This window comes from Eurosta solidaginis, chromosome 1 (assembly GCF_040869045.1).
Source record: "Eurosta solidaginis isolate ZX-2024a chromosome 1, ASM4086904v1, whole genome shotgun sequence".
NCBI classification, from domain to species: Eukaryota; Metazoa; Arthropoda; class Insecta; order Diptera; family Tephritidae; genus Eurosta; species Eurosta solidaginis.
The window spans coordinates 45,497,979-45,517,682 of record NC_090319.1 but is presented as its reverse complement, the minus strand read 5'-3'; the positions used below and the strand labels follow the sequence as shown (position 1 = coordinate 45,517,682).

General features: G+C 39.4%; 1 protein-coding gene across 3 annotated transcripts in view; it reads right to left on the bottom strand.

The window, feature by feature from the left end:
* Nucleotides 1–19,704, bottom strand: part of LOC137252734 (trichoplein keratin filament-binding protein) — a 310,267-nt gene that overhangs the window by 54,191 nt on the left and 236,372 nt on the right. The gene's annotated exons all lie outside the window — the stretch shown is intronic.

Below are 19,704 nucleotides of genomic sequence, written 5' to 3'. Positions count from 1 at the left end.
CAACCGCTGTTTACCTGGAAATCGATCAAGCGGTTCGCCATCTGCACGTTGCCGATTCATAGTCTTGTCTACCGACATTCACCGATTCGTCAGCTAAGACTCGCCAGACATCGATTTAATCACCTGCCGGTTGCTTGGATATCGACTAACCGATTCGACATTTGTGGATCCTCAATGCACCAATTCTATCCACCGACATCCACCCATTTGTCAGGTGCGACGCGCTTAACATTGGTTTCACCAACCACCGGTTGCTTGGAAATCCACATCCACCGATCCATCATCTGCGATTTCCCGGGTATCATGGGAATCGATTACATGGGAATCGATTAACCCATAAGGTACGTCAAATGATACGCCGTTTACCAATTCCACCAGCAACTGTAATTTGTACGTCAACCGGTACACCATGCACCAGTGTATCGCGACCTTTCCGCGGATTCCGCCCGCAGTCGAAGACTGTTCATTGATCCAACTCCTGTTATCCATTTCATTAGTAAGCAGTTCATAACAGTTCCTCTCCAGTGAACACCATAAGTATACAACTAGGCCACTCAAAAAAATTTATAATCGGAACGATGAGATAATGATGAGAGAGCGAAAATGGCTTACTTAGACAGAAAACAACACATACATCGCACTTGTGGAGAGATAGTAGTGTAGAGGTAGTAAGCTCAGCGTGTAAGCGGTAGGATTCTGCGAGCCTGAAAAAAGGAATATAATTAAAATTGGAACGAGACAGTTAAAAGGAATTGTTTAGCGCTTGAACGCTCTATCTGATAAAACTTACAGCAACAGAAAAATTTGGTATGGGCGCCCGATTTGTAAATTCTTTGAGAAGGAAGAGGTTCCGGTGGGAACAAAAAAAACCGTAATCGACTGAAGACAAAAAGCCGACTTTTAAGCGTCGGAAGAGGGAGGGAAACGCACTTTTCCTAGGACCTTGAACCAAGCTAGCCGCGATGACAAGACTTAAACCTCTCAATTTTGAAAGCAGAGCAGAGAAAAGGGAACTCACTGTAGCGAGAAAACTTGTACGACGAAGGTTGTTGAATAGGAAAGGGGTGGAAAATTGTACTAGTAAGCCAAGAAGAGAGGAAGTGATTGATATAACCTAAAGTAACATTACTAGGAGACTACCGACAGCTTACTCGGACATTTAAATGATGTTAAAGCTACCACTCCGTTTGTCCGCCAGAAAATTTACCAAGGGATAAAAAATACGATAAAAGACAGTAAAGCTCGTATGGTCGCATGACTGCCAAAAGGTGAAGATCATAGAGAGAGACTGCTGATCTGATTGATACGGAACGACCGAAATACACAGCTATGGTAGTGAGTCAGCACGATCCCTGGAGCGAATCACAATAGTTCCGAACTAGCGCAGAACTATTGCATTAAAAGACGGTGCCAGTTCTAATCCTGACCCTTTTCAATGCTTTCAGCTGGCATTTTAACTTTATGAGGAACAACCTAAATGGCAATTAACCCCCTCTGTAGACCGTTTAAACGGGTTCTTAGCCGGTTAGTCGGAGGTGATTCTGAAATAGTTGCTGCCTTTGAAAAATGAATTAAAATACATATAGCTCAGACTAAAGCGGTGTATTATGGTACAAGTGTGGCTACCAACTGTACTTCTCTACACCGATTAGCACCAGTTCGGAGGTATTCATTAAACTTGTAGTGCAGGGATGATACAATGGGGTAAGTTAATAAGGTGCAACAACAATGCGACCTTACAATGACTTCTTCGATACAGGGCATTAGGTAACCGTTTAAGGTGGTGGATAGAACAATAAGAAAAACAATAGAGCATCCAAGCTCGAGTATTGTACCGGCAATGAATATAAATACACTTCTAGACTTGCGAAAACTCCTGCGGGATGGGCAGTACTTGTCTACGCCACAGGAAGAGAAGTCTTAAGGATAAAAATCATGGGACGCAATGGGCAGGGACGCTAAAAAGCGACCCAATAGTTCGAATGAGCGTCATAAGATGAACTCGTGGGAAAAATTAGGGAGAGATCGGGGTGAAAAAATGCTGCTGCGAATCTTTCAGATAAATCAATAGCACCCAAAATAAGCTTCAGTTGAGCTCCTGCTTACCTCTAGGAAAGGTTTGTTATGTATGACGCTGATACAGAATCCATGGCTATATTTTAAAGAGAAGGTGTCTGAACTCAGCGCTCATAGATCCGACGGCAATCACGCGAAGATTAAAAGAAACACCTATAGTCCTGAATGTTGCCCAATTTCAGGACTTTAAACCTTGTGGCAGTAGTCACAATGTGGGAAAAAGGACAGGTATATATATTGGCATCCTGATAACTATTTTCCAGGAACGGATTTGCCTAAGTTTGTTTAAAAAGAAGAGTGACGCGAAAACAGTGAGATAAAGATAGAGCGAGCGGGGTAGGGATAAAGAGAGGGAGCTGTAGAGAGATATGGAGACAGAGAGGAAGAGGAAAGGAGAGTAAACCAAGGTGGGTGAACGAGACGCAGTGAGAGGAAGGGGGAATAAAAAGATCAAAAAGAGTGTGAAGGAGACTAAAACATAAAAGCTTCTTAAATCTCATACAAAAGACCAAAATTGACAGATCAACATCTGTCGAGTTTGCAATTGTTTTTTATATTCTTCAGAATTTTCTGCAGCAACGCTACAGAACACACATTGAATTCCTAACATGATATGTCAAGGTATAACAGACAACTCCCTGAACGGTACCCTCAGTGGGCTTGAAATACATCCGCAGCAGTTAAGCTTGTCGTAGGAGGAGACTAAAATATCCACTTGATTCAAGGGGTTTGTTTGCGCAACTCTGTCAAGGGGATGCCAGCGCAATTTAAAGTTTCTCCAATTCAATTCTCAACCTCACCTAGCCGTGCAAAATCCTGTTACTTGATGTTGATGTTGCTTGCTGCCGTAACGTCCAGAATTTATATCCGGCAAACGAGCATCAACATCGATAACACTCCTTAAAACTGTTGGGGAGTGTCTTTATCGCTACCACAGCAGTAACAGTTCATGACTGGCCATCTTTTTCATACCATGGGCATATTGAATAACATTTGTTATCACAGGACAACGATTAATAAGTCTTCAGGCAGATGATGGTTGTTTGAATTCACGTTTTTTTTTTTTTTCTTTTTTTTTGTATGCTGACTTAGCTTAACGAATAAAGGGCTATTAAGAAAAATCAAAAAGTCTACTTTTTGTGAACAACCTTCGAAATCCCTCATATTTTATCAATAGAGACTGACAAATTCAATAAAAGCCCTATCACAATTTAAGGGTTCGAAATTGCACTTTTAACTTTTATTGAATTGAAATCGTTTCACGTTCTCATATTCACTAAATCATTGCAAAATGTGAAGGCTATTTAGTAGAGTTATGATCCAAAAATCGCTGAATGATACTTTATTTTCATTCCCACCACTGTTCAACCTCCGAAACCGCCCTCCCTCCCTCCTGCTACGCGAACCACTAACCAACTACATCGCAAAATAAAACCGATAGTGATTGTATTTTCCGCTAGGAGAATATCACAAATTTAGACTTTGCAACAGATGCGGCATACCAACATCCTAATCTAAATGCACACACACACACACCCACAGGCAAAGGTACTAAATCAAAAACAAACAAAATTGAGGCAAATGATTTCAAAACGCGATATACTGGTGAAGTTGAGCATCTGGATATGAACTGAGTCGTATGCTAACGAATTAGCTTTATAGTGGAGCCTATTACAAATTGGCTGTACGGCCACAGCCCAGCGTAACGCATCCGCTAACCACAAAACCAGCATGCTTTGCAGTCATAACACTGGGTGAGAGACTAAAATATGGTGAAAATACAATATTTTAACGCCCCAAGCCAACATTGTAAATCTGATATATTTCAATTTGGTATATACGCACATGCGCATACAGTAAAACCCGATTAAGTATGAGGTTCAGTGGTACATATCTGACAGGCTGGCTGGAGCGACAGCTGTCCCTGAGAGAAGCTTAATTGTACAGCACAGATATTTGTTATAACCCTGCAGTCAAAAGCCAAAGTAGTCAGCAAACATTCTAGTTCATTGACTATAATTTTGTGGTGTTATTAATACTAGTTAGTATTTAAATAATTCATTTGACTAGAATTTCGTTTGTCGGCTCGTCTGTTGGCTTTCTGTAGCCAATTTGCAATGCATACTTCAGTTGACAATGCTAGATATCGTCCAAATCAACGGGCACATAAACACAAGCATGACGAGTCAACCCTCACCGTTACCTCAACAGAGGTTAAAGAAGTTTTTGAAAAGGCCAAGCTTCCATATAAATAGTCCCAGACGGAAGACCTATACCGATGCCAAAACACCCTGGCCATGAGGGTATCAGTAGCCTAGGACATTTTTACTACTTGTCCTTAAAAGCCTATGCCTTTCCAGAATAACAGAGAAAGACCAGATCTCTGCCAGTATCTACCGATATTATCCCTTTAGTCAGTGACGAAAACGTTTAAAGCCGTTATGATTCCCTCAATTAAATGAAATTGTTCGGTTATCCAGCCATAAACATGACTTCCGTAAAGTGCATATCACTACCACCATTCTGAACTCCATTAACACTCATAACAGGACGGCGCTAGTGCAGCTTGGCCTGTTTTGACGTAGTCAACCACGACTGGTTCGTTCCTTCTCCGTTAGATAGATAGATAATTTATTGAGGATTGCAATGCGACCTTTGGTCAGCACCTCATCCCATCCGACTTCCATAATGAACCCTAGCAGTTCTCTTGGCTTAAGAGATTTAAATTGGGAATTTTCTGGCCAAGGTGAACCCATAAACTTAGCCATGCGTCTTGAGATTGCGTCACATTCGTGTGTTATTGCGTTACTTTTTAGTTTTCATATATATGTACGTATTTTTATTAAAATTTATTCCAAAGTATAATGTATTGAAGTGAAAAATTTTAAAGTTATATACATATGTATATATATACATACCTTTTATATATATGAAATATAATGAATAACAACTGAGACTAGTATATTAAATATTAAATAGTAGGATGCTGATGCAAATATCGACTAGTATGTCAACTGTTATTACATTGAAGCATATACTGAGTAGTATACCAACGGGTATGTTGATGTTGAATACACTGACTAGTTTGTCAATTGGTATGATGCTGATGCAGAGGCTGGCAATTGATATTTCGTAGGACATCGCCGTGTTAAAAGACTCATACCAATTGACAGAACTCATACTAGTTGTGATTTTTGGCAAACTAGTATTCTTCTAGTATACAACTAGTTGGTTTGACTGCAGGGAATGATCCTACTGTCAGCCAATTTTCGTTAGAAATCACGCCTTCGCAAAAGTATTTATACGGAACGTTGCTATGAGCCGGAGTTTAAATGTTTTATAAAACATTTCTGGGGTTCAAAAGCAATCTGAAGTAATCTCAGACCATCTTCGAACACGCCACTATTTGGCAAGCTTGTCTTGAAGAGATTCTTGAGCAAAAAATCCATTTGTCTTAGAAAAAGTTTCCGGTTATTTCCAGGAAAAAAGCAGCACAATATAAGTTGAATGAAAGTGTAAAGTAGATCTTCCTTCTCTCCAAATCAATCTGCTTCCCATGCTCTCCTACTTTATCTTACATTGCCCATTCCATTCCCTTTTATCTCTCTCTCTCTCTCTCTATCCGCCTTTCCTTTTTCCTCGCTAGCTCACTATTCCACTCCTTCTCACACTTCTATTCCCATTCCTACTACCAGTCCCAGCCCCACTCCTACTCTCACGTCCACTCCCACTCTCATTACCACTCCCACTTCCACTCCCACTACCACTTCCACTCTCGTTCCCACTCCGACTTTCACTCTTACTCCCACTCCAACTTCCACTTTCACTCCAACTCCCACTCTTACTCCCAATCCTACTCTCACCTACAATAGCAGGCAGCTGCTTTGCTCCACAATCCTCGAAACGCCACTTTGATATCACAGGATAGATTAGAGAGGCGGCCGCTGTAATATGATTGTAGCGCCATACTCCTACCATATCTAAGGCCCTGGATTCAAGTCTCGGGAAAAGCAACTTCAAAATTCTAAAAAAAAATATTTTTTTTTCAGTTATCATCATGCTTTGATTCGGAAAGTTTGCTCACCTCACGAACTTTAGAGACTTTTTTCGCGCCACTTTATATTTTGTTAGGTTTGCATATTCACTTATTATGTATTCTGCTTGTGGAAGAAGAAGTCTTACCACTTGTGGAGTATGTGCAATGCGTATCTTAGCGAAAGGGTTTTGAGATTGTCTGGAATTTCGTATCTCTCGTTGGGAATTGTTGAAGTAAAATTATAAGAGAAATCAACGAGAGGTTTGCGAGTGGACTAAAATGCACATACCAACAGATTGGAGCTGCCAAAAATTAGTAAGTGCTAGAACGGGCTTTTCTATTCGACAACATCAACAACCTAAACACGAAAGAAAGCCACAAAATCGTTGTTTAAATTTTACGCAAAACTGTGTAATAAATGGATATTAAAAATTGGTTTAAAAATGTTTTGAAACATTCAGCAATAGCATAATCCTTACTTTGAAACAACAACTAATTTTCATGGTTAGATATTGTGTTTCTCGATATAGAGCTATGCAAAAATCTGTTCACTAAAAATATAGCCAACAACAATGGTATAACTTTCGTTGTATGTAAATAAGTACGTTCTGTGTCGAAGTGTTGTGCGCATGGCGCCTAGCCGACTACCTATCATAATACCTTTCATGAAAATTAAATGGTATATTAACATCGTCACGAATCTCAAAATTGTAAGTCCTTAAAGGAAAATAGATAGACCCACCAATTAGTATACCAAAATGATCAGGATGAAGAGCTGAGTTGATTTAGCCATGTCCGTCTGTATGTTTTATGCAAACTAGTGCCTCAATTTTTGAGATATCTCGATAAAATTTGGTGAGCGGGTATATTTAGGTGTTCGATTAGACATTTCTCGGAATCGGCCGGCTCTATAGCAAATATCCCCCATACAACCGAATTTTCAGAAAGAGGATTTTTGTCGTATCTTCCTCAATTTATCAGACTGAAGCTTCAAACTTCACCATATTCTTTCGTATATTGCACATAGTGTCGTCTGAGAAAATAGATGACATCGGTCGTATATATAGCATATATCCCCCACAACCGATTGTTAAGATAAGAAGCTTTTCGTAATCACTGCCTCATTTTAACAGCTAGAAGCTTCAAGTTTCACCAAATGCTTGCGTATATAGCATATATTGTTGTCTAAAAAAACCATAGAGATCGGTGGTATATATATTATATACCCAATATAAACTGTAATTTCCCCCCCCCCCCCCCCCCCCCAATTTTTAACGGCTAGAAGCTTCAAATTAGGTATGTATATCTGTTCACTATATATTTTATATCTTATGCAGCCCTTTATTTGGATATTACGAATGGAATTAGATTTTTATTCAGCCCCATTCATGAAAGGTATGAAGTCTTCGGCACAGCCCAAGACAGTCCCGTCCTTACTTGTTTTTGATAGCTTTATTAATGTCTCGGAGGACGCCGCTTACATATATCCGCTATGATGTGCAAATTGTCCCGAACCTGCGCCACATCATTCCTCTTATAGCATATTCTGTAAATACGTTAGACTTTATTAGCGCAAACTTAGATGAGTTTTCACGTAGGTTAAAGCAATGTCCGAATGGCAAAGTGCGGCAAAAAATGGCCACCTCGGCTTCGGTTTTTGCTTTATTTTCTCTTTCTTCTTCGTTTCTAGACATTGACTGCAGTTGCATCTGAGCATCACGTTGTCAGTGATATATCAGATGCAGCTAAAGCCTCAAACACATTGCCAACCTTATTCTATACTTACAAAGGTTTAAATACATATTCAGCATTAAGAAATTTGGAAAAAGTTGCGCAGCAACAAAACGCGGCTCTTTTCATGTCTGGTTGTAAAGAGATCGATAATCGTACGGATTCGAATCCTTCTTCAAGGAGAAGCTACCCTAAAGGCATTTACAAGATATAATCGAAACAGTTGTCGCCTTCTTTGACCTTCGTGTCGCGTTGTCTCAGTTGTTCATCAAATATTGTATAGTTAAATTAAAAATGACTTTTAAAATGTTAAAATATTGTCATACATCGAACGATAGCGCACTCCTGGATAAACACCAACAGAAAACCATACATTTGTGCCAAGTCCAACGAAGATGTCGTGATTAAGTGGACAGAGTGGTTGCCTTTAAAACCAAAGATTTGACACTAGAAGTAACATCAAAAATGAACTTTTTTTTCAGAATGGGCAATGTTTTCGCCGGTTTCGGTTACGACGGCAACAACAACAGTGTATTTCTGTCATAAACAGCTCTCAGAAAAAAAAGTATCTAACAAAGCTCTCGAAGAGCACATAAAACCAACAAACACTTATTCTATGTTCACGTTAATAAAAGATTTAAGCTGGAGACATTGGTGCTTTATCGGTAACCGTATCGGTAACCTTATAACAGCTGATTCGACCAATCTTATGAGAATCAATGCAATCGATTATTGGTGCCGCTAAGGTCGTAACCGTATCGTAGCCAACCAATTGTGTTTTGGTTTACCGTCGTAACGATAAACAGCTGATTACGTTAGGGATACGGATACAGCGATACGACATACGGCACCAATGACTCCGGCTTTACTGTACGAACCCATATTCTCATACATTATACCTCACTATGCTAAGCACCAATGTGATTTCAATTCTTGCCTTAAAAAAAATTCCAAAAACAAATGTAAAATGCACGCCAATCCATTCAACCGAATTAGATGAATGTGTGCATGTGAGTTAGTTTGTGGTATTGGCATGACCTGTGGGTATCGTAAATTCGATATTCAATTTTTGTCGTTTGGCATTTTTATCTAACAGTGTGCGATGTGTGTGAAGCATGGCAAAAACATAAGGCCAATATTTATTTATAGGTATGATTGGATCATGGTTGTTAGTGGCGCAGCAAGTCGAATCTTTTTAGGATTGATACAGAAAGTTCCGAAAATAAAGAAATATTTATACGGTTTCTTTGGTTTAGCATAGCACGCTTTGAATAAACTGTTTCTGTATTGGTGTTTTATGACATTTGGTAAAATATATTAGCTTCTGAAGACAAGTCTTCAACAACTTCAAAACTGGCCCATTTCATGACTATTTTAACGATCCGCAGTTCGACCCACGGTGAAACCTGCTGAAATAAATAAACTTTACGAAATTGCCTGACGATGATGACGTGGCGGTTTTCGAAATGGTACCATCGCAATATGCCAGTAAATGTTTCCTTCTTTTCAGTTTTTCCCAAAAACCAAAAACAATAATTGAATAACAATTATTATTTACCGGTGTTAAGCTTATTAATTCGTTAAAAAAATGTACGATCTTTATGGTGCTTTTTCGGAATAATTTTCAAAATTTTATTTCAAGACTATTTTGTTTTCTGAACTGTTTCGGGACAAGTTTGGGGTTGTTAATGGGATTGGAAGCAATTTCTTTAGTATTCTGGTAAGATAATTTTGGGATGGTTTCGGAACAATTTTGAAATTGTTTACGCAATGTGGCATTATTTAGAAATAGTTTTTTCGGGATCATTCGCCGATGTTTTCGCGAAAAATGCATTGTTTTGCAAGGACCATTTTGCGTATATTATGAAAAAATGTTGGAATGGATTCCGGCATCGTTTCAGAACTATTTCGAGACCATTTTAAGGTTGTTTTTGGGGTCACTTCGAAAGGAATGTGGAATCAATTGGGGACCTTTTTTAACTGTTTCCGTTATCTGTTCGAGATTATTAGAAGACTGCTTTGGGATCTTTTCGTGATCGATTAGGGACTATTTTGAAATAATCTTAAGATTATTTTCCAAAAATAGCTGCGATCCATCTCGAGACAACAGAAGTTGAGGAATACAAACACATACAATTAACTTGCCATTCTGCAGCTTCTACTCATTTGTTTCTCAATGTTCTTAAAGACTTTTAACATAGTGACTCAAATAAATATAATAACACCTAGCTATTGCATATCATTTTATTTCCTGAAGGCATATTTTAAAAAGCATTTAACAATACTTTTTTTTTTCAATAAATTTTTGTGTTAAATTCAATTTCAGTCGCGTCCACTCTAACTATAAATTTGTCAACTTTTATCACGATCACATCCAAACGCTTTTTCATTGCTCATAACAAGATTGTAACAATCCATTTGTGTGTAACATAAGACAGCTAGAACCATATCAACAACAATTGTATTAGAAATATGTGCTCCCAGCAAAAAGCTTTCAGAATATAAAGAGCGAACGAAAAATGTTTCAAGTGAAAGTGAAGGTAGCAAAAAAAAAAAAAAAACTAAAAATAAAATTTTAAAAGTGAAACACCAGAGCAGTTTTAGAATCGAGTTTCCTTTTCAAGGTGATATGCATAGAGCCACATGAATGTTCATATGCGTCGTGTGTGTGTATGTAACAAGTGATGCTGCCATAGCATTCACTTCAATGGCGCCTGTACGTATACTTCAAAATTGCATGCATATGGTGCACGGCTCCAAAATAGGTTAAGTTAGGTTATGCTAAAACATCCTAGCCCGAAAATAAGGTCACGAATGGATTCTCTGTGATGCCCTAGACGTTAAGTAACTATTACTGTACCAACCACGGCGGATTGAACTACATCGCGAAGTCAAGAAATGTGTGTATCGAGCTTATTTTGAGCTATCTCCGCAAGATCATGGAAAAACGGTTAACCGAGAACAGCCAACTTTTTTCTACTTCGGAGTATGGTCCAGAAGACCTGCAGCTGTGGCTGTAATTATAAGGTACGATGCCAATTCGTGCCGTTAGTACCAGGAACAACAGCCCTGACTTATTCAGGGTTAAGAGTGGTGCCTCCTTTTCCACAAAAAGGCCAAACCCACCTTGATGGAAAGCGCTAACCAGAGCATATTTGCGCTGCTTATAGTGTTCGTACTCGCACGGAATTTTAAAGAGACCGTATGTATATCTACTGAACTATTTTTGGGAAAGGTGCTAGCGATCGTACCCCTCCTGCCCGCCCCTGCTGACGCATTTAATGCTCATTTTACCTTAAGGGAGGAATGGAGTGGGGAATTAATATGGGACGGGGATCTGGCCAACCTGTTCACGAATGGATCCAGGGTGGACTGTAGGGTTGGGGATTAAATATTTTTAGCTCGGTATTAGCCAGGTAAGGCTGCTCAATTACTGCCGCAATTTCCAGGCGGAGGTCGCCGCTATAAAGGATGCCAGAGTTGGAATGCTATCCGCCGTAGTAACTGTTGGGGAATTTCACATCTACTCAAATAATCAGGCGGTTATCAGCGACCTGAGCTCTGCCAGCTTGAGGTCGAGGGCTATGAAATATTACTTGACCTCACTTGCGGAAGCATTTTAGTGGTTTATAACAGAAATGATGTTGGTTCCAAAGCATATGGATATCGCTGGAAACTTTCAGGCTGATCTCCTGAACCATGCAGGCACAGGCGAACTGAACGTGTCTGCCAGAGGAGACTTTGAGATTCCGCTGTTCACTTGCTATCTGCTTTTAAAAGTATTAGCATCGTGCAAGCTCAGCAAACGCTAGGCTTACACTACCTCCTGCGGTGTGTCAAGGTATTTTGGCCCGTTCTTGACTCCAAGCGTTTGGTGGAGCTATAAAGCTTTACAAAGGGTCAACTATCGAGAGTTATTGCAGTATAAGCAGGACACTGCCCAATCACAGCCGATGCGGTGCACCCTAATATACTGGGTAGCCCTAGCTGTATGAATAACGACGAGTCACAGCCTTTATGCTCACCTTAAAAATCTCGTCTTGGATGTATTAGACTTTTCAGAGGATCAACATGTGCCTTGTTCGTAGCTTTATCGTTGCCACTTAGCAATTTGTTAAATAACTGGAAGCTAGTTTCACCATTAGGTTATGTAGAACAACGGACGCAAAAAAAGTATTCAAGTAAGTGGTTCTTTAACTGAGCAGGTTCCCGCCAGCTCATCAGCTGTACAGTTGCCATCAATATCCCTGTGTTCATGTACCTATGTATATAAGACTGATACTTAAATTCTGGGACATATGATGGAGATATCTGCGGCATTCAGTGATAGACATTGTGTGGTCGATACATGAGTCGAAGGCCTTTAGCGTGGCCTGACCAAGACAATTATCAACCTCTTCTCGTCCTAAGCACAGATGCTAAATGATTCACGGCAACACATATTGATGAAATGTCAACTCCATATACGCCACAAATGGTCGGGAAGGAAAAGGAGATATCCCAGACATCGCCAGATGTTTTAGCAGATTCTGGAGAAGGGATAGATGCTTCCTTTGATACCACATTGCTTTCGTAGTCCAAACTCAATTTTTGTCTTGAGAGAGACCGCTGATATTGTCTTATGGATATCCTAATATTATTCAGGAATATTCACTCAGTGATCCCGAAACTATCACAAAATAATTTCCATACGAACCCAAGCAGATCCCGAGAACAGTAAAGAAGTGCTTTCAAAGTGATTCCCAAAGTCGTTCCGAGATGCTCCTGAAAGCAACACCGTAACGATTTCGAAATAAAATGGTCCTGAGACAGCTTGAAAATGATACGATTGTAACTTCTACCTTCGGTGGTTAATAAAACAGCAGAAATGTCCGGATTAATTATCTTAGTACTTTATTTTTCAGTCCTCAATCCAATAATAAACCGGAAGTCCACCATCTTATTCGACACAATCCCAAAAAAATCTGTAAAACTATCTTGGTACCGTCCTAAAATAATTTCAAAACATACGGCTTCTACCATTTTTAAAATGGTTCTAAAATTATCTCAAAGAAGTCCGAAATGATTCTGCAACGGTCCCGAAGAAATTGTTAAGGAAACAAATCCGGTATTTTTAGGAAAATACACAGAAACAGTACTGAACAAAATCTTGAAACGCTTCAACGCTTCCGTAATATCTACGATTGGCCCTACAACCCAAATATGGCGACAGACGAAAGGTTTTAAGTCCGGGCCAAACTCCTCTAAGAACGCAAACGGCGACCTCGTAACCGATGTCCGGAGAGTAATCAGATTATGGCAGAAACACTTATTTGCTCCTCTATGGCGAAGAATCGCACAAGGATAATAAGCCCGATCACCCGACTGATGATGATGGAATTCATTTCCCCAACTCGAAGTCAGAATAGCAACAACCAGATTAAAAAACAACAAGGCGCTAATGGATTTCATACGGAGCTATTATTTGCAAAATATGGTCCGAAGAGTGCATGCCCGACGATTGGAATCAAAGTGCTCTTTATCCCGCCAGTAAAGAATCCTGCAAACTGGGCCAACTATCACTAAATCAGCTTGGTTATTATTGCGAAAGATTGAAGGCAGCAGTGAATCTGCTGATTGTACCTTAACAGTGCGACTTTAGACCCCGTAAATCTACCATCGACCAGCTTTTCACTATGCACCAAATCAGGAAAAAACCTGCGAAAAAATAATTGACATTTACCACCCCTTCGTCGACTTCCAAGCCTGCTTCGACAGCATGAAACGCAGCTGCATAGTTATATGCCGCTATGTCTGAATTTAATTTCCCCGCAAAACTAATACGGCTGTGCAAAATGACGTTGAGCAACACCATCAGCTCAGTCAGAATTGGGAAGGACCTCTCCGAGCCGTTCGAAACTAAACGAAGTTTCAGAAAGGGTGACCCCCTATCGTGCGATTTCTTTAATTTGATGCTGGAGAAAATTATACTAGCTGCAGAGCTTTACCGCTCTGAAACAATATTCAATAAAAGCGTGAAATAACTGGCGTATGCTGATGACATTGATATCATAGCCTTGAAAAACCGCGCCGTATGTTCTGCTTACTCCAAACTGGAAAAAGAAAAGATATGGGTTTTATGGTGAATGAAGACCAACAAAGTACACACTCTCATCGAGGATTGAGTCAGCGCATTTGCGCCTTTGCAACCACGCCACTGTTGGCAGTCATAACTTCGAAATAGCAAAAGACTGTTAATTTGGGAACCAGCATTAACACAAACAAAAACATTAGCTCCGAAATCCAGCGAAGAATCACTCTTTCCAATAAATGTTACGTTGGACTAGGTAGGTAATTAAAAAGTAAAGCCCTTTCTCGTCAAACGAAAATCATGCTCTACAAGTCACTTATCATATCCGTCCAGCCGTGTGGTGCAAAAACATGGATCATGACAACTTTAAAGGAAGCGGCTTTAGAAGCGTTCAAGAGAAAAGTATTTCGAAAGATTTACGTACCTCTACCCCCTGGAGACGGCAAGTACGAAGATCTAATGTTGAGCTATATAAGCTTTAGGTCCGCTGCGACGGCGAGTATCGAAGAAGATCTAATGTTGAGCTTACGAGCTTTACGCAGATATCAACAAAGTCTAGTAAATTGAAACACAGCGACTATGCTGGCTAGGCCATGTTATGCGAATGAAAGATGATGCTACGGCTAAAAAAGTATTTTTATCGGAACCCGACTATGGAAGCAGAGGAAGAGGGCAGACCCACTTCGCTTGAAGGACCAGGTGGAAAACGATTTAAATTTAAGTAAATAAATTGGCGCCAGTTAACACAAAAAAGAAGCGACTGGCGCATCTTCAAGGACGGCAATAATCGTTCAAACGGTTAAGCGGCAATTAAGTTTTCATTGATTGAGTTATTATGGAGCCCTGATTATTTGTATTATATTTATCATGCGTTTGTTTGCGCTCTCTTGAATGAAAGCAAAATGCATTGTGTTATAAGAAAAATATTCAAATGCACATTCATGGAAATTTTTTGCACTTTGTGCAAACAAATACCACTACGATATCACAAGGCACTCATATTAATTTGCGCCACAACGGATGCTTATATTTTGCTTTGAAATATTAAACTGAATATGAAATATGCCATCTTAAAATGTGTATACACATACATGCATTCATATGTACATAAATGCTTCACCTACTGACATTCAAGTGGTAATTGAGGTGTTTGTGCAACTTAACAGCCAACGAAATATCATCTCAGGCACTCACAGTGGCTTTATAGCGGTTGCAGGTTACCAACGCATTTCAGAGCGCCCAAATGCATGCTACAATATATAGCAAAACTGTGTGCTGCATACGTTCATGTGTATACGAGGGCATTTGTGCGAGAGTTAGTGGAAAATATAATACGAGGTGTAAGGCTAAAGGTTTCGTGTGCTCAAAACAATTTAATTTAATTGCCTTGTGGCTACAAAAGGGCGTAATATTGCAAGTGCTAAAGATATGAAAAGCGTCGGAAAGAGTTGAATGTGTTTTATAAATTGAATGAGAATAATTACACTGGATCACAAATTCCAATTTTTTTCTGCACCTGCGACGCCGTTATGAAATTCCTATGTAAAATCACCCCTGATTCCGAAAATCAAGGCTATTTTTAACTCTATGGTAACGTTTTTGAGATATTTACGAATTACCGTTTAAAAAAAAAAATTGGGCCCACCTAATCATATATATCTCAAGAACGAATTGAGCGGTTTGAAGCTTTTAAAAGGTAATAAAATTTGCTATAAACTGTGCATACAACACTTTTTGCTAGGCCCTGCAGATTCAGAGATAACGGACAATCATTACGGATTTTTTCAATTTTTTTTTGTAAAAAAAAAATAAAATATTTGTTGAAGAACCACTACGGCTTTGGATTTCAACCCTGCAACCGCGAAATAACAGTAGAGCTAGGCGGAGCTAGTGTTGGCAAGCTGGTATGCAGAGGCACACCACAGGGTGGGGTGCTTTCACCTCTGCTTTGGTTGATCACCATAAATGAAACCCTAGGAAAACTTAACGCAGGGAGGGTTAAGATCGTGGCGTATGCCGACGACGTGGCGATCTTGGTCTCTGGTCCTTTCCCCTCCGTAATGAGCGAAATCATGGAAATGGCCTTGGCTAAACTCAGCAGGTGGGCACAGGGATGTGGCCTTAGTTTAAATTTCGACAAGAGTGACCTGCTTCTCTTCACGAGGAAGTACAAGCCACCTGCTTTCAGACTACCATTCTTATACGGCCAGCAACAAACCCTGTCATCGAGTACCAAGTATCTGGGACTAACAATTTATGCAAGTTGAATTGGAAAGTATGCATCGAAGAGCGGGTATGGAAGGCCTGCATCGCCTTCAATGTTTGGTAAGAAATGGGGACTCCAGCCAAGCATGGTACTTTGGATGTACGAGGCGGTGGTGGGACCGGTGCTTACCTATGGTTCCATAGTCTGGTTGGAAGCTCTAAGTAAGAGCTACAATCTCACCAGCCTGCACAAAGTTCAGCGCACTGCGTGTGTTGGTGCGATAGGGGCCGGACGCACTTGCTGCTTCAGACCCCATTTTACACCTGCTTCCGTTCAACTTGCATATATTTTGTACATCGCCACAAACCGCACTGAGACTCAGGGAGTCTGGGTGTTGAAAGGATAACCAGTGTCGAAGTAGGCATGCCCTTAGCAGTAGCCAAGGGGAATATCCAAAGCTTTTACTTGAAGAAAGCACAAAGTGGAATAACATCACCACCTGTGCAATATCAAAATCCATTTGACCAAACTATGATGGAAGGAGGACGAGAAGACCTCTGAACATATCCAGGACCAACACACGCAAACTGATACCAGTCTGCAACGGTCATTGGGCAGTAGGTACGCATGCGAAAAAGATGGGCATTCCGTATAACGACTACTGCAGAAGCTGCAACGATCCAAATGCTAGGGAGACAGTAGAACACTTTTTGTGTAAATGCCCGGCTATAGCTAGAGCCCGACTAAGGTTCATTGGAACCCCGTTTCTAGAAGACCTCAGAGGTTTATCTGTGATAGCAATCCCGAATATTCTTAATTTCATCAACAACTCTGGCTGGTTGTAATACATTGACCGTATAATTCCGTAGGTTTTAGATGAGTTATATGGCATCAAAACGGCTTTAAATAGCTACTTGGGCGACCAGGGTCGCAGCCATTTCACCTACCTTCTATAAAAAAAATGTTTAACTTGTGGTGCACACAGTATTCGGTGTCCATGCTTTTTAGGCTCAAATCCAAAATACTTATAGTATGTAACTTTCATAGGATTTGAAAACACATGCGACGTGCTTACTTTTAACGATAAATTGACAGCAGAGGAAACAGAACATATCTGGATCATTTGTACACTCAAACTCTGGAGCCCTTTTATTCATATTATATTTTTAAGTAATTGACGGGTTATAAACTTCAATTATAAACTGAACAGTTTCCGGCGAGCCTCGCAGATATTATGAAGGAACAACGCGCATGTACTATTATATATACTTAGATCAAGTAAAAATTCTAGTCTACCTAGACATAAAGGTTCCCTAGTTCTACAAAGAGCACACTACCTGCGTTAAAAATATTGAGAAAACGACACTAACAGTTTTTTTTATCTAATAACCCTTCGAAAATCTACCTGCTAACTAACTGATATACGAATACTAACACATATGTACCACTAGGGTACTTAAGTATTAAATGGATATATTTACTTGAATGCTTATATCTTTTGTATTAGTCCATCAATTTTGTTGAATGAAAGCTTATTTTTATTTTTTTTTTTGTAATAAAACAGAGCTAAGAGAGAAAAAAAATCTGCAAAAAAAAAAAAACAAAAAGTTTTCGAGATCCGGAACTTAAGTTTTACTATGTGGATATATTTATTTGAATGCTTATAACTTTTGCATTAGTTCATCGATTTTGTTGAATGAAAGCTTATTTTTTTTGCAATAAAACAGAGCTTAGAAAGAAAAAAAAATCTGCAAAAAAATAAAAAGGTCTCCAGATCCTTCCTCGCAAATTACAAATTTTTGTATATTTTTACAAAAATTTTGTAAATATCCGTAATGACTGTTCGTGATATTTGAATCTCCAGGGCCTAACAAAAAGTGTTGTAAGCACAGTTTATAACAAATTTTATTACATTTTAAAAGCTTCAAACCGTATTGGAACTGCTCAATTCGTTCTTGAGATATATATTGTAACGAATTTTCTGTAAATCCTCTTATTCGCAACCTTCTACTAACGTTCGTATCGCTAAACTGTTGAATAAATAACTCCAATATTTAATAATGCAAAATGGCCTTTATTTAAGTACTTCACAATAACACTGATAATTCACAACCAATAGCTTGCTTAAATGAAACTGATTGTCGCGCCTCTACTGTTGCTGCTTTTATACTGTGTGATTTCCTCGTTGCATCTTCTAGGCGCTTCCAGAATTTACTTAGTTACTGGTATATAATTATAACTACAGATGCACGTGTGTAGCTCTCATATGCGCGTGTATTTGTGAGCGACACTTCCACAATTATAATTGGATACTTTTGGGAGCACCTCAGATAAGATATCTGCATGTGTTTGTGCGTTGCTTCTCCGCTGCGTGTACGTACATATGTGTAGACATAATGATTGAATTATTGATGTGCATACAAGTCACTGCTTAGCATCGGCTTAGAGATGACAGTACCCCTTAGTGTTGCTAATATTCGTAACAATATGATCAAGTGGACCCAATTTTTTTTTTTTTTTTTTTTTTTTTTTGAAAAACGGTTATTTGTAAATATCTTAAAAACGTTACCATAGAATTAAAAATAACCTTGATTTTCGGAATCGGGGGGTGATTTTACATAGGAGTTTCATAATGGCGTCTATGGTGTATTTTGGCTGTAAACCAGTGTTATGACAGGCAGGTAGCTACATATGTAGATTTTACTCTTGTCAGATTAGTGATGAACATAAACGAAGCAGGTAAAAGGTTAGTTAGGCTAACGACAGAATAGATTGAAATTGCCGTTTATCTACTATCTATCTATATAGTTCCCTACATCTAAAGCTCACACCTAAGATAAGGGGCTTTGAATATTCCCGCGCTAGGCATGCCTGTCGTAAGAGGCGACAAAACCCAACACGCACAAAGAATCGAGGAGATAAAAAAAATATTTCCCGATGCAGTCGCGTTAGTACCAGAAAATGCTAGTTGTTGTTGTTGTGTTAACAGTGCTTCACCCCATTCAATGGGAGCAATCCATCACAAATTGTCATCAAACTGGAGTCTGAAAAAACTAGCAGTTTCAACAGGGGTGGACCATAGCAATGTTGGTGTTAGAGGCGTAGGTTTCACATTACAACTGAAAAGATGGTGTCATGGGGTTACACATCGCATACAGAACATACATTAGGTAATAAGAGTTTAACCTGTTACAGTATCTAGAACAAATATGGGCCAGGGAGACACGTGTCTCCCTTGATAGTGTACTTTCTGCTGCAAAAGTAAGATATTTTGTATTAATAATACCTCTGGACTGCTCACATCTGCAGCCTTCTTCTAACTTTCGGAGTGTTTTTGCATTATAACAACAACATCAAACAGAGTACAGGTCGTGACATTCTACACAATTTCCGGTCGTAGATGAGAAGGCGTCACTTGGAAATAAGAATAGTCAATTGCAAATGGGAAACCGTCATATGAAAATGAGAAATGAGAAAGCATCAGTTGGAAATAAGATTTGTAAATTGTAAATTTGATTATAAAAAAAAAATAAATGTAAGGCGCGATAGCCTCCGAAGAGATCTAAGGCCGAGCTTCTCTTCCAA